Source organism: Podarcis tiliguerta (genome assembly GCF_965153285.1).
Source record: "Podarcis tiliguerta genome assembly, chromosome: 9".
In the NCBI taxonomy this organism is placed as follows: domain Eukaryota; kingdom Metazoa; phylum Chordata; class Lepidosauria; order Squamata; family Lacertidae; genus Podarcis; species Podarcis tiliguerta.
Genome location: NC_139542.1, coordinates 34,054,444 through 34,070,095, shown reverse-complemented (window position 1 = coordinate 34,070,095; position 15,652 = coordinate 34,054,444). Strand labels below are relative to the sequence as shown.

Here is a 15,652-nt window from a genome sequence, read left to right as displayed (position 1 = left end):
AATTAAAAACCGGCAGTGCACACATATGAGAATCAGCATGAGACTCAGTGGAATCCTCTTGCCTGCAGAACCTGAGCTGTATACTATAGTGCACTTGCCATTATCTGCAATAGATTCAGCCATTTCACTTCTGCCCTGGGGTCTTGGCATCTAGGATATCTATTATCCATTTGGCCAAGCTTTCATCAGCACCAGTGGTAGAGAAAAAATGGGAAAACTTGTGGGCTAGTTGATACAAATGCAAAGGATCCTAAGAGATGCCACACCTCTATTGGTAATAATCTCCCAAACAGGATCTTCAGAAACATTGGTTTGCCTTTTAAAGAAGATTAAGAGAAAATCCTGGGTGTCTAGGTTCAAATGATACCATTTGTAGAATTGTTATGTTCTGTTGTTCATCACAATTTATAGTACACACTAAGCAAGAGTCTCAACATCTTGCCAGAGTAGTTTATAACTTCTATTTTCTCTTGAATTTTGCTTATATAGACTTTTTACTAGTCATATTTTTACCTCCTTTTTGTGATTCATAGGGTCCATGGGGATTTGCTTATAAAGCTCACTAGTTGATAATAAGCAAATTGTGCTCATTGAATTTGAATACGAGTGTCCTTTTCTTAAGTCATTAAGAAAGAGAGTGAGCAAAACCACCTCTGTTATATTTCCCTTGGGCACATTACTGCTTAGCATGGTCTTTCCTTAAAATTGGCCTCTTCAGTTTTAAAAATCTATGATAGGACTTCATCTTTTCCCTCTGGATTCCCAAGGCTCTTTAACTGGCTGATGTGAGGTGGTTTATATAAAGGCTTGAAAATGTAAATTAACCATATGTACTGCTGCTCATTCTCCCTTGGGACTTGCTAATTTAAGACTGGGAGATGGTGGAAGGCAGTAGCACTCTTAGACGCAGGATTCTTTTTCCAATACTGAGTCAGCAGAAGTGGCTCACCCTGTGGTGAGTAAACTTGGACTCTGCCCCCCCCCAGAGCATGCTCCTTCTGCAGCTGAGACCAATGGCCCTTCTAGCCTGTGTACAATGACTGGCAGTGGCTCTTCAGAATTTCCAGCAAGGATTCTTTCCCAGCTGTAACTAGAGACACTGGGGACTGAACCTATTACCTGCTATTACTAGCTTCTGACTACCTGCTCGTACTATTGTTAATGGCATAGTGAATACTTCATCATTAACAATTCCTTTTAAACAATCAAGGAGAGAGGTAGTTTTCCAGATCTCATACATGTGTTGTTTTCTTGATAATAGAACTTCTAATATATTCTGAAAAAGTTTTACTGTATGCTACTGGGAATCAGTGGCGTAGCGTGGGGGGTGCGTGGGGGCGGCCGCACCGGGTGCAGCACCTGGGGGTTAGGGTTAGGGGGCGCAAATCCACAGGTTAGGGGGCGCAAATTACTTGCCTTACCCCGGATGCTGACAACCCACGCTACGCCACTGCTGGGAATCCATACGATCTGGATCATAATGTTATAGATTTATAGGTGCTAGAATTGAATTAAGGTTTGGGGGTGTCCAAGCTAATTTCTTTGGAGGTAGTAGCTAGACTCATGTGTATTTAAGTTGTTGTGTGATAGTCCGTGTTAACATTTTAATTAGCGTGTGTGAAGGCTTATTAAGTCAGACCCTGTGTGCTGGACCATGTGGCAGACATCCTTAATTCTGTGAAATCAACATGGGCTCAAAGGTAATGGAGTCAGCTTAATTTCCTTTGAGGTGAGAGGCTGGGGAGGGGGGTTAGCACAACAAAGCATCAAAGAACTAGGTGTGAGAATGCAGATGAGTGGGCATCTCTCTGTGTTACAAGAGACCAGGGCTTTGATTATCAAAGTGGAATGTGCCTGTTCTCTGGGAAAGGCAAGCTGCAGGGCAGGGGTGCAGCTGCCTTTGGAGGAAGCTGGCGCTGCTTGGGATGTGATGCTCAGAATCTCCTCCCAGTAGGCACAGGTTGTATATGTGTGTAAATCAACCATATGTCATAAAGACACCACAGTCTCCACTGTGCCTCACTGTCCAAAAACAAACACAGACTCTGGTAGGTGCACCTGGTATCCCTGAAATCTCACACCACTTGGGGATTGGGAAGGCGTGTAACATTATTTTTTGAAATGCTCCTCTTGACACTATTGTGGAGTTGAATAATCATGCCATCATTCTTTCTAGCTTTACTGCAAACCTGGAAGATAATGGAGCCTTTGACTAAGGATGATAATGTAGCCCATGTTTTGTTTCCTCTATGTGCTTCCATAAGCCTTCATCTAGAGTGGGGCTTAAGCACAAGGAGTTAAAATATGCTCAGTATGACAGCAAGGCAGAGCACCTCAGTAACATCAAGGAAGTGGGTAGGCACTCTGGCTCTGTTCTGCAGGCAACACTTGTCTAGGAGGGGCTTGCTTGGATCTGCAAAGATCTTCCTGTTTATACCACCATCAAAAGGAAAGGCTTCTTAAACTACTGCCTAGCTTGCTCCAGCCTGTAACTGGTAGCCATACCTCCCCTGCCAGCCGCCATAGGGATGTTGTATCAAATCAGTAAATCAGTCCTAAGGATCCAGGGCTGCCAGAACCTATACTGGCACTTGACCCCCACTAGAAAGATGGAGCTTAAAAGTAATCAATATCCTACAATAGCCTTTTGACTCTCCATCTGGCTGTCTTTGAAGTTTAGCTGTGTGATTCTTGTTAAGCAGAGAAACTCCATATTTTGTTGTTGCTGCTAAGATGTCTTTGTGACCCAGAAGGAATATGTGGAGATGTCTTTAAAAAAAGAAGAGAAAAGTTAGAAGGACAACAAAGAGAGGAAATGTACAGCTGAGTAGGGATTCTCTTTCATTTTGTCAACAGAATTTGGGTACCCCCTCTGCTTCAGCAGTAATATTATCATATCTCTCCCCCACCCACAAATTCTGGATTTGGCTGTGAGAAAGGGCTTGATATACCTATTTGCTCTTATTTAAAAGCCTCATTCATTGAAAATTTGTTTTCTTCTTTCTTACTTCTACCACTGTCCTGAAATAGTCCTGAAGTTTTTCATCAAGCAGTGGTTTAATGGTCTGCTGGATTTCTGTGTTGCTAATTGGTCTTCAATCCATGCTTGTTTCATTCATTTATTTTGATTCAGTCATTTCATTTGGAAGCATAGGTGCTCATGCAAATACACATACTGAATGAAGTTGCCAGGGCAATCATTATGGCAGGTAGTAATTGCCATTTTAAAATTCTGCGTAGCTGCTTTGCCCTGTAGAACTACAGTGCAAATACATGTAAGTTGTAAGCACCTTAATCAAGCTGCCTCCGGCATAATCCTTTCCACTTTTTTCTCAATTAATCATGTAATTTAATATGAACTCAGACCAGGGTGGAGGAAGAAAATGAAGGAAGTTTGTTCTGCATCACCACTTTGCTTATTTGACGGGCTTTTTAGGCCCAGCACGTCGTGAAATCTGTTTGGAGAGTCACTGCAACATGACTACTCCTGTTCCTTACCATGATGGTTAATGCTGTGAAGTGACAGCAATCTCAGGGGCAGGCCTTATGGCGGGTTTACTTTGCATACCATCACTGCTGAACCCCTGGGTTACAACAGCTGTGTAACCACATCACAGGCCCAACCTCGGTGCTTGTTGCTGTTATATGGCTGCTGGCAGAACATTTTTTAATACTGATTTTATTTATTTTCATGGTACAGAAGATATTTTTTGAGAAAACAGTTGTTATAACAGTAAACAGCAATAAAACTTAAAAAATTGTCCAGTAGCACCTTAAAGACCAACTAAGTTGCATGCACACAAAAGTTTATACCCAGAACAAACTTAGTTGGTCTCTAAGGTGCTGTTGGACAATTTTTTTAGTTTTATATTTATTTCGACTGTGACAGACCAACACGGCTACCTACCGGTATCTAGTAAACAACAAGTAATTTGTGCTGATAAAATTGGACTTTTATCATGCCATGTGTTAAAGTTTCATTTGATTACTCTAAGAGATCACGCCACATTTCCCCATGAGTGTAGGGTGGATTCCTGCCACAGTCTGAACAATTTATGCATTCAATAAACATTTGCCATACATTATAAAGGAATATGGATTGTGTTTGCCCTTTGCCACTCTCACCTGGCATGTTAGTTTCTCAGCCAATGCTATTGACCATACTCTGTTATACCAAGAATCAATGTTCAGCTCATCACCAGTATTCCAACATCTGGCTATCTCCATATGAGCAACAGTCAATAGAAAGGCAAAGAGGTCATCTTTTGGATAATCATGAGCAGACAGAATCCTAAGCCCAAGTGGTGCTCAATTGTTTTGTTGTATATCAAGCTTATTTGTTTGAAGACAGCATCCCAGAAGGGTTTGATGATGTCACAACACCACCACATATGGAAATATGTACCTTTGACTGCGCATCCCCTCCAACAATTGGGATAGACTTCCTTACATATTTGGTATAACTTGAGTAACCAGGTTAAATTGCTTCTCCTGCTAATGAAGCTAATAGAGCTCTCGGGTCCAAGATACCAACAAACGTTTCTCCCTACAACATGGCAAGGACATATTGCAGCCAAGTGTGTGATACAGAGAGACATTACATCCTTAGCCAGTTTCTTGTAGTTTTCTGACCATTTTCTAAGAGAAAATGATCACTTCCTTTCAAGTTTCCCAGTACTTCCACTTCCACTTTCCCTGAGCCCGGCCTTGGCTGGGGAGGGCGGGGTATAAATCATCATCATCATCATCATCATCATCATCAGTTAGTTGCTCCCTGTTGGTGAGGACCAGGTCCAAGGTAGATGATCCTCTTGTTGCTTCTGCCACCTTCTGGGAAACAAAATTGTCGGAAAGGAATGGAGGAATTTGTCGGACATTGCATTCTTGGTAGAGTTTGAGGTCCAACAGATAGCGGGGTGGTTGAAGTCTCCCATGACTACTTTTGAATATTTTATAATCTGCCCTGGGGAAGTATCATCCAAGTCTTTGATCTGGCTTGGCAGCCTATAGAAGTCACCCATAGTAAGGTCGCTGTAAGGCCATCATCTCATGTCAGCTATCATAAAGCTGTGATGTCAGGATTCAATTGCATCACTCAGCTGCATGCCATTGATCCTGAGGGTGGCGTGTGTGATGGGCTGATGCAATATGACACCATATGTCACAACCAGGAGTTGGAAATACAGCATTGCCAAATGAAATTATGTCCTCAGTGTGAAGTGGTTTGTTTATACACAATCGTCTTTGCATTTCCTAAACAGGAGACAATAGACAAATTTTATTGTCACTTTTGTGTTTAGCACCTCAAAATTAGTAAAGATTGGTTATTTTCATTTCAGAGGCACTTTGTGCATTGTGCAGTGAAATGTATCATAAAGACAGAGGGAAGAAAAACAGAACTAAAGCTGTAAGTATGCATACTTCCCTAAAAAAGGCTCTGTACCACTAGCAGTTTGGAGATCCTTTCCACATGACGCAAGCCTGTGTCTCAGGAATAATGCATCCACACTGGTGGGACTAATAGCCTGGGTCTTCTATATGCATGCTGCACCAAAGGTCCGTCTGAGTTATGTTCTTCTACCTGCAGCATTTGTCAACATATTTTCTTTGATCTCTGATCTAAAAGGGTCATTGTGACCAACCTGTTTAATTTAGGCTGCAGACCTGGCATATTCTTGTACTGTGATGTGTATTTGCATGTAATAATTCACTGGCATTTTATTTTACGCTTCAGAGGAAGACCAGACAGTGGGTTGGAGGTGCTTAATGCTTTCCCTGCTGGTCTGTGGTTCAAGATTTTATTGATGTATACATTTATACCTCATTCTGTTCCATGGGGTCAGGGCAGCTTTCAGCAATTTGACCAGCCTCTTTTTCTTTTCCCAAACTGCTCACAGTCTAAGGCCTTATCCACACTTACCTGTCCTCTGTATTTTCCAGGCATGGTCTGCACTTTAAAGCTCCATGTCTGTACACCCTTTTTCTGCTCCAGAAAAAGCCGTTCTTTAAAGCTGAATTGAAGCAAACAGCAATCCATGGAAAGTTTGAATGGATTGAGGGGAAAGAAAGAGGGGGAACTAAATGCACCACCTTCTTTCATCTCACCAACATTTTCCTCTTGCTATTACTTCCCTTATCCCAAAATCGAGGTATCTGACAATGTAACACTTTGTTCACCTCTGCTTCCAATTTTCAGACCACCAGGGCTGGTGCAAGAGATTGCGATGCCTGAGTCTCCTCCACTTCTTTCTTTTCTGCCTCACCCTGCTGCTGTTGCTTCTCTCTCCCCTACTTACTTTTTTTTTGTCACTGCGTAAAACTACACTTTTTCGAAAGGTCTTTACATTTATTTATTTAGACATTTACCCCTGGTTTTCTTGATAAAATAAATACATAACTATGAGAGGAAAGGGCCAAGTCCCAGCAAATGAAGCAGCACCACAGGAATTTAGGAAGCTGCTTTATGCTGAGAAAGACCAATAGTCCATATGGCTTAGTATTGTCTATAGTAGCAGTGTCTTTCCAGGGTTTCCAATGGTCTTTCTTAGAACTACCTGGAGATGCCAGGAATCGAACCTGGAAACTTCTGTTTGTCAAGAGATGCTCATAGGATTTATGGTTCTTGATGCCCCCAGTAATGGGAAGGCGACCAAGTCTTCCTGGCTTCTTGTCATGCTTCTTGTCATGCTCAAAGGACTGTTGGCTTTCTATTTTTAAAATGTTGAGGCAAAGTTACACTTAACTACACATTATATGTCACTCATCCCTCAGATTTCCAGAGTAAAGGGTGCCTTCGAGGTTCCCTGCCAATCCCCAGCAGACAGGGAAAACGTCTATGGCATCCTGTCTTTAAGATTTATGTTGTCCTGCTCATTGCTGAGTGCTTCTGTGGTAAGTGGCGCCTTCTGTTTTTGATTTCCAATATGTAGCAAAAGTTTATTAATATACATTTTCTTCATGTCAAAGTTGGATGCCATCCTTGTTGTGAATTGATATCATTTATCTCTGTGTGAAACATTTTGTCTGATTCTATTACCTTTTCTGAACCCCCATAATTTAAGATGTGCAGCGTAGCTTTCTCTTTGCAAATTGTAACCATTCATAAAACAAAGTCCTATCATGAGCTCCATTTTGAAGTGTTCTGACATATGAAATGTGTCTGCCTATGCTTTTAGTTATTTGTCAGAGAGTCCCATTTGAAAGGTTCAGTGCTGCTAATTTGCTGATCTTGTGCTTTCCCAATTGCCTGGCAGATGTTAATTTCAAACAAAGGCTTACATTTGCTCTGAGATTGGAATTCCGTCTGGATTGCACATTAATATCTGAAACATATGACTGACTGAATGACCACAAGGGACTTTTACAAGCTTTTGTCCTATAATTAAATTCTGACTGGCTAGACTAACAAGATTGTGTCTAGATGAAGGCACATACAGTACAGTAAAATTATCTGGTTCTTTGAGTTGTAACACCTCATAACCAGCCAGTCTTATTTGATGGTGCAAATGCATTTGGAGGCAGGATATATGTATTGGTAAATTTGCTAATCAGTTATATTGCTGGGCTTTGTAGCAACTTGCTCTTAAAACAACTGTTGTTAAGGGAGAAATCTGATTATGTTAATGCTCCTTAGCAAGGGAGTCATTCTGTGCTAAATGATGGGGGGATATATTAGTTCCAGCTCAACTTCCAGTTCAGAGAGGCTGATGTACACGTGTCCCACTTCTTGAAACAAAAGACTTTGGCTCTTGAACAGGAAAGCCTGTAGCTCATTTTGCTAGTTGTGTAGCAAAGCCATGCCATTGTTATGCAGTAGCCAATGTGTTGTTGCTTTATCCCGGGAAAAATTAAAGATGAAGAGAATGTAGATATGTTAATACTGTTACAATATGGAAGCAACGCAGCTGCATACTGGTAGCTTGAAAACATCACATGATGGGAATGTTGGGACTGTCTGTGGGAAACAGTGGGACAGTCAGTTCACAGGGCGATGTACCAGAATTTGCTCAGAGTGTAATTTGAGACCTCCCTCTTGCGTATGTACAGGAAATACAGGAAGTCTTTGTCACTTGATTGCTGGAGTTTGAAGAGTACAGACACGTTTTCTGTAATGCTGCAAAGACAGAAATAAAAGCATGTAAATACGTTTCTGTCTACAGTGGTACCTCACAAGACAAATGCTTCGCAAGACGAAAAACTCACAAGACGAAAGAGTTTTTTTGTTTTTTGAGTTGCTTCGCAAGACAAATTTCCCTATGGGCTTGCTTCGCAAGACATAAACGTCTTGCGCCTTTTTCTTAAAACCGTCAGTGCATTCCTATGGGAAACCGTCAATGCATTTCCTATGGGAAACCGTGCTTCGCAAGACGAAAAATTCACAAGACGAAAAAACTCGCAGAACGAATTAATTTCGTCTTACGAGGCACCACTGTATCTTCTTTCCCTGCCGGGGGAGCAGGAGGGAGTGGGTGTGCTCTTCCCACGCTGGGAAGAATCGCCTATCGAGACCTAGCCTGGATCTTGCTGGGGAATGCAGCCAGGGAGGTCAACTGGAGACCAAGCCGGGTGCCTGGGAGAGTTGCCAGTTTCTCCCGATATAGGCTTGATTTCCAACAAATACCACGCTGCTTCACTAATGCCCTGTCCAGGTCTTGTGCCTGTATAAGGAATGCCAACATGAACAGAAGGCACAGAGGGTGCACATGCTGCTGCCCCACCTGTAATGTCCAGTCCCTGTGGCAGTCCCTGCTTGCTCTGCCCCTGACCAGTGCCAATCAGAGCAGCATCCAGGAGGGCCTGGACCTCACACTCAAAGAGGCCTCAAATTTAGATGCTTGTTAATTTCTTAGCATTTGAGAAGTTTTGCACACTGTTTTTATGCTCATTGGAGCAAAATGAGACACACCCTCTTAGCTTAGAGCTGCAGATTTAAGCAAAAAGGAGACATGATTTGGAGAGATGTCAGGTGGGTTTTGGATAATCGAGTCTTACCAGCGCAACTGGGTTTCCCCCTCTCTCCCTCATGCCCACTGCAAATTGGTTCTGGAGAAGGTTCAGGAGAACCTCCAAAGCAGCATGTGAGGGGACAGGGGTGAGGCTTGTTCCATCTGGCAAGTTGAAAAGTTTGCACTGATGGAACGATAGCCATAGCACTACATTGAATTCCTCTCATTGCGTTTTTGTAAACTGATAATGATTTCTCATATTAAAGAGTATTAAATGTTCATAAATATCCATAAAATATATTGGCCCTGATGGTACAAAATAGTGATGAGCATGTCCTCTTAGATCAGCTCATTGTACAAACAAACTGCTCACTCTTTTGTGTCATCATTTTCATTTTATTATAGCTATGGGCCTTAAAATCTGGAAGTGGCCTGGGCATTCATGTTCCACAAGTATTGCTGCAGTTGACTCTTCCCATTGTTCTCTGTTTGAATTGCCAAGTTAAAGACGATTCTTCTTTGCCTTTAACACTTAAATAAAATGGATAGTTTCAGGAGCTCTGTGGTTTCTTCCACCACCACAGGATTATAAAGGAGGAAGAGCAACAGCTGCAATTCCGCATTCTGTGTGATTATTAAAGGAAACACAAGCCATGTCCTGCATTAAACACATGATTCTGTTTCACCTCAGAAGGCCAGTATGAAGAAATAGGTGTGATGTTGTAACAGCTGCTTGGGAAGTTTATTTTCACAGAGAAGAAGCTAAAGAAAGAAAGAAAACTGAGGCGAGGTGCAGTATGGCAGATGACCTCTGCAGACTATAGTCATGGAAATACTTGACAGAAGGTGAAGGGCCATAGTTCAGGGACAAAGCACGTGTGTTTCATGCAGAAGGTCCTAGGTTCAGTTCCTAGGATTTCTAGGCAGGGGAAAACTTTGTCTGAGATCCTGGAGAGCCACCGCAAAGCAGTATAGACAATACTGAACTTGATGGACCAATTGTGTGACTCAGTATAAGGCCGCGTCATATGTTCATATTATGGCTGAAATGAAATGCCATTTGGGTGTTGGGTGGGGCTGTTGTGAAGGACTTTATGTGTATGTGCTGAATATGTTACTGGCCTAGCTGAACACTCCTGCTTCTGATAATTGAGTGCCTTTTTCAGGTTTTAATTAATAAGGTAAGTTAAAGCTTGTTTTCAAATGGCACTGCAGAAGGAGATTTAGCACACATAAATATTACACCACTCTCCTGGAATAGCCTTGTAGACCCTTGGGTCTCATTTACCCTGGGCTATATCTTCAGCCTGAGAACAATTATTATGTAGTAATTATAATGGACCATTCATATTCTCTCTTAGGTCCTATTTAAGTCTTTCATCTTTTGCGTCTTCAACAGCTCACGTTGACCTGCATTTAAGGAATGGCACTAAATTTAAATTTGAAAAGACATATTTAAAAATGTTCAGTGATAGGATGCTGTTTTGAAAGAATATGAAGCTGAAATTATTATCTTTTAAAGCTGGGGAAAGTAGAAGTGGAAGCTTTAGTGTACAATGGTAGGGATAGGTGAATCTTCCAATGTCAGTTTCTCTTGGTTTGTCATAGAATCATAGAATTGTAATGTTGGAAGGGATCCCGAAGATCATCTAGTCCAACTCCCTGCAATGCAGGAATCTCAACTAGATCATACATGGCAGATGGCTATCCAACCTCTGCTTCATTTTAGTTTACCACATTGCTGCATCAGTTTGCACTCTAGAAAGTCCTCACAAAAATTTGTCAGCATCTTACTGCACATTTCTCCTAGTGTACATACTTTTGTGTGCAACTTCACTCGATATGATTCATTTTGTGTGCTATTTTTACTAGTGCATATTAACATTTTATGACCACATCCCCCTAATATATTATTCCTGAAAACAAAACTGCACCCCCAAATTCAAAGAATTGCAAATTTTGATGGACAGCTGTCGTTTGATTCCCTTACTGATTCAGGAACTGCCAATTAGGTATGTTTGAATTCAAATGAGAAGAGTACCTTATTTCTTCTACCCCTAAAGTGAGTAGGGTTAATGATTAGCTATGAACAATTTTAAGATATTGCAATATTGCTTTTTTTTAAGTCTCTAAATCATATAGCACACATTCCCAGATCTTAAAACAAGTTAGACTTATTTACTTACCACCCACATCAGAAGGAATTTCAATTACCTGGAGTCACATAAAACAGGAACCAGGACAAGAAAGTAAAAACTTTTTTTTTTCCCTAGCAGGCTGTTAATAATAATCTTCTAATCACATAGATGCCAGCATCAAGAAAGATGCTCACATTTTCACCTGAAGAGCAAAATGAGCTTGGTCACCAGAACCTCTTAAAAACATCTTGACATTTCTGAGATACAGGTTTTGAATTATATGACTCAGTTCAGGGATCTTATAGTCAAGTGGCTGATGTTACTTTCTTCCACAGAGTTTTCAATGCTTCATTCATTATTTGAATGCATTGTCAGAAACTGCTACCCATGCTTATTTTTCCTTCTATAGTGACTATGTGGTAAAACCAGCTGTGCCCTTCTCCAAGATTCAATTCCACCCGCCCCCCCCCATGAAACTCAATAGCCCATGGTTATTGAGCATGCTCAGTTCTCATTCACCTGTTTTGGGAGAAGGGATTTCTTCCCACTCCTCTTTTATTCTACAAAACTCTGGAGTACTCCTGAGCTTGCTGATTATTCAGTGGTCCCATTTTACTATCAGTCTTATCATCCATTACTTGAGCTTGGTATAAAAGACAGTGATATAGAATGCCATTGACATCAAAATCTTAAAACAGGTTGGTTGAACCTGTGACTTTGACTGCACACACAAAGCTTATCACATGCACAAGCTTTTCATTCTCTTCTGTGGGAATGGAAATGCTTTGTGGTTGCAATGGAAAACTATTTGCTCGTGCTCATCATTTTCCTCTTGCAGAAGAGAATAAGAGGATTTTAAAATTGTATATTTTAGGTGAACATAAGCCACATTGAAATAATAGGTCGTATATTCACATATTGGTTTGGATCTTACGTTGCTCTTCCATTCATGTTTGGGTTGGGGCAACATCTGCTGACTCCCCACTCCATCTTCAATCACCCACATTATTTCCGGATGTGGAAATTCAGTCACAAGGCCCCAGGAGGATATTTTTGTGGGAGACTGCAGCAGAAAGGATGAGGTGGGAAAACCCTGTTCCATTGACATTCCTGTTCCATTCACAAAAAGAAAAGTATGACCCAACCAATGTGGAATTGATTTCTATATAATATTTTCCAAGGCATTTTCCCTCTTATATTAAATGGCTAAGCAACGAGAATTTCTATTCTATATTCAGTGGTTGATATACAGAGCTACTTCTGTAGATTTGTTTCCCTGGGGCTCTTCTCTCTCCCTCTCCTTCACCTGTCATGGACAGAGCTCCTAAATAAATCATGAGAAAAATATTGGTTCTGTGAATCGACTCCTAAAAAGTAATTGTGATACTTGATGCGATGGCCGCTTGAGACCGTCTCATGGTGACACTAGGCCTTGAAATGGTGCTTCTCTTACCAACAACTCATAAGAGAGGTCTTTCTGAGGTGAACAAAGAAGCCTAGAAAGTGAATGCAAATGTTATTTTTCTCTATCCTTGAGAAAATATGCTTTGTGCTATATTTGAGACAACAGCAGAAATAAAAGATAGACAACTCAGCTCTTTTTCCCCCTCATGAAAATTTAAATCTGAATTCACTATCTACCTTGTCCCCCAAATTTATCATGTACTAGAAAAATGATGAAAAACTTTACCTGAGGTTTTCTCCCCTTTTTGGAAAGGGAATCTATTTAAATTCTGTAAATGTGAAGCAAAACATTTTTTATGCCTATTATCAGTTATTTGAACTAGCATTGCATGGGTTTACTTGGTAAATGTGTGGAGTTTTTCTGGGTGGGATAACTTTGGTGGCTATGAAATGCATGAAACAAGAACCACTGAAGCAAAAATGGGTACCCAACAAGCCCACTGTGAGGATCAGTGGTGTAGTGGTTAGCGTGTCAAAGCAGGTTCAGAACTCACTGACTGACCTTGATCCAGGCATGATCTCCCAGCCTAACCTACCTCACAAGGTTGTATCTTCAAGTGCCACAATTTATCCAGGACATCCCAGAATTACAGAAGCCATCATGGCTTTTGATTTGGTCCCAGAATGTCCCATTTCTCCCCTCCAGCCCTTCTGCCGCTGAGCTCAGGGGGGAGGATGAGCCGGCGCTTGCAGTGGTGCTGCTCTCTCAAGCGAGTCAGCTGACTCCCACAAGAGCGCGGTACCAAAAGACGTCCATCCCAATTTTCACCAGTCTTCTGTGTTAATGTGTATATACCCATACATAAAATGGATTCCATAAAGGTGGCACTAATGTGATGTACATTTGACAGCCATTTCTTCTATGTGGAGTATGCACATGTGTGTTTTGACTCACTCTTTAGATAACACTGGCAATAGAAAGAAGCACTTTGAAGTACAAAAAGGCAAGTTTCCCTAGGTTTTGGTCCTGCTTTGAGAAAAGTTTCAGAGGTTTCTATCTAAAACATATAGCATCCTCATTTGAGCTGCTTTGCATCTTACCAAAGTCCCTTGCCACACTAATTGGGAACCCAGATGTAAAATCTTGTATAGGCACGCCAATTATATATAAGCGTTTGGAGTACCACATCTATCTTGCTTGTCTAGTCTAGCCTAACTAGCTAACAAGTTCCACCTGCCTAGTAATTATTGCTATTTGTATATTATGGTTTCCCAATTAGAAGATTTCCCAGGAAGGTTTTTTTTAAAAAAAGAGGTGAGCACCTTAAAAGATTTAATATATCTTTTCATCCAAATGTGTTAAAATTGGATGGCAGAAGATTACCAGTCGCATCTTCCCATGTGCCATATGTAGCTGTGTGTAAGCATGTGATTCTGCTATTATATTGAAATTATTCCCTCTCTTCACTGCTTCATTTATGCAGAAGCTAAGGAAACTGCAGTTTATGGCCTCAGATTATGGATATGGGGGGGGGGGATTACTACATTTTTTACTACATTTCAAGTTTATATAATTGGTTAAAAAATAAAGGAAACTAGGGAGACATGAAACAGTTGAAAATAAAGAAAATAGGCATTATCATTCTGATATGACAATAATATAGTTAATAAACCCGAGAAAAGGTTTGACCTAATCATTCATCAGTCTCATGAGTAGTTGACCAGTTGACACATGCATGCGCATGGATGTGTTTGTTTCAAATGTACATACTTCAGCTTAATGGCAAAGTGAATGTGGCCTCAGTTTTCCTTTTGAAATGAAGCTGGTTTGAAGGAAAGTACACTAAGCAATAGTATTTCTCAAGAAACAAAAGGATGGCTCTTCGTCATGCATGATAACATTTGTACACTGATTCAAAAGCCAGTGGTGAAAGCGCAGTAAATGGTCATGTTTACACAACCTAAGTTTACTTAGTTATTGATGAACACGACTAATTTAGGTCTACTAATTTCAGTGAGTCTACTCTGCGTGAAATTTAGTTGAATACTACTCTCAGTGTATAACTGCTCTTGAGTTGCTGTACATTAAAATTGTTCATGTATGCTAAGTAAGAAGTCATAAGGTATTTTCATTTAAAGGTATCTTATAGTATAGAAGTATGCTTATTGCAAGTTATATATTTTAGTTTCTTTGTTTTTAGTTGCATCCTCACCTATTTACCAGTATGTATGCAAATATAAAAGTTTACTATTACTCTTTTCAGTTCTGTTAGAATAATATACCTTTCTTTGGTAATGCTACAGGACATTAATAACATAGGTCTTAATCTGGTCCTGCCTCTTTCAGAATTTCTTTTTGATATTTAAACTGTGGGCTGTTAGAAGGCTTTACCCCTGTTTTTGGATATTCCCAATTGCTATCATAGATTCATATGTAATTAAGCTGGCTGCATGATACGGAATTTACATATAAATCACATTTAGTGGGCAATTGCACATGCAGCTTGTAAATGCGTGGGTTGTATTCAGAAGACATCATCAAAACTGCTTTGAGGTTTTATTACATTCAAGGACTGTAGGTCAAGAGGAGTCAGTGCAGCACCCTCAGCACAAGGGGAATCCAAGTGTCCACAGGATGTAATATGTTCAACAAATTGTTCTGGTGGTGGTGAACAGGGAAACTATATACAGTGGTACCTTGGTTTAAGAACAGCTTAGTTTTTGAACAACTTGGATTAAGAACACTGCAAACCCAGAAGCAGGTGTTTTGCTTCCTGTTGAGTGTGTTCCATTTGTAAATTGAGTCCCCCGTTGCTATGGGAAAGTACGCCTTGGTTTAAGCACGCTTTGGTTTAAGAATGGACTTCTGGAACAGATTAAGTTTGTAAGCCAAGGTACCACTGTACTAATACCAACAGTATAAATACTCTGAAACAAACAAATAAAATATATGAAACATGGCAGCCAGCAGGTTGATTTCCTCCCCACACCCTGATGGAAAGCATAATTTGTCTTCTGGACAAATATTGTGTGCTTGTCTTTCAGGCTTGGGACACTGTCTAGAGTCTTGAGTCCAAAGACAGATTCTCACATACTGTTGAGGTTAACGAAACTTAGGTACAACTAACTTTATTTAGAATGGAGTTTGTTGTCTAGAGAGGACTT

At 40.6% G+C, this 15,652-nt stretch overlaps 1 protein-coding gene across 2 annotated transcripts in view; it reads left to right on the top strand.

Moving 5' to 3' along the window:
* The window catches only part of SLC7A11 (solute carrier family 7 member 11), a 96,760-nt gene that overhangs the window by 19,462 nt on the left and 61,646 nt on the right, over positions 1 to 15,652 (top strand). The window contains exon 1 of one of the 2 annotated variants that reach the window (XM_083457416.1): positions 9,644 to 9,735. The exons of the other annotated variant lie outside the window; for it this stretch is intronic. The gene's annotated coding sequence lies outside the window, so the exon portion shown is untranslated. Of the gene's footprint in view, positions 1 to 9,643; positions 9,736 to 15,652 lie in introns of those variants that run through there. 2 annotated transcript variants of the gene reach the window in all.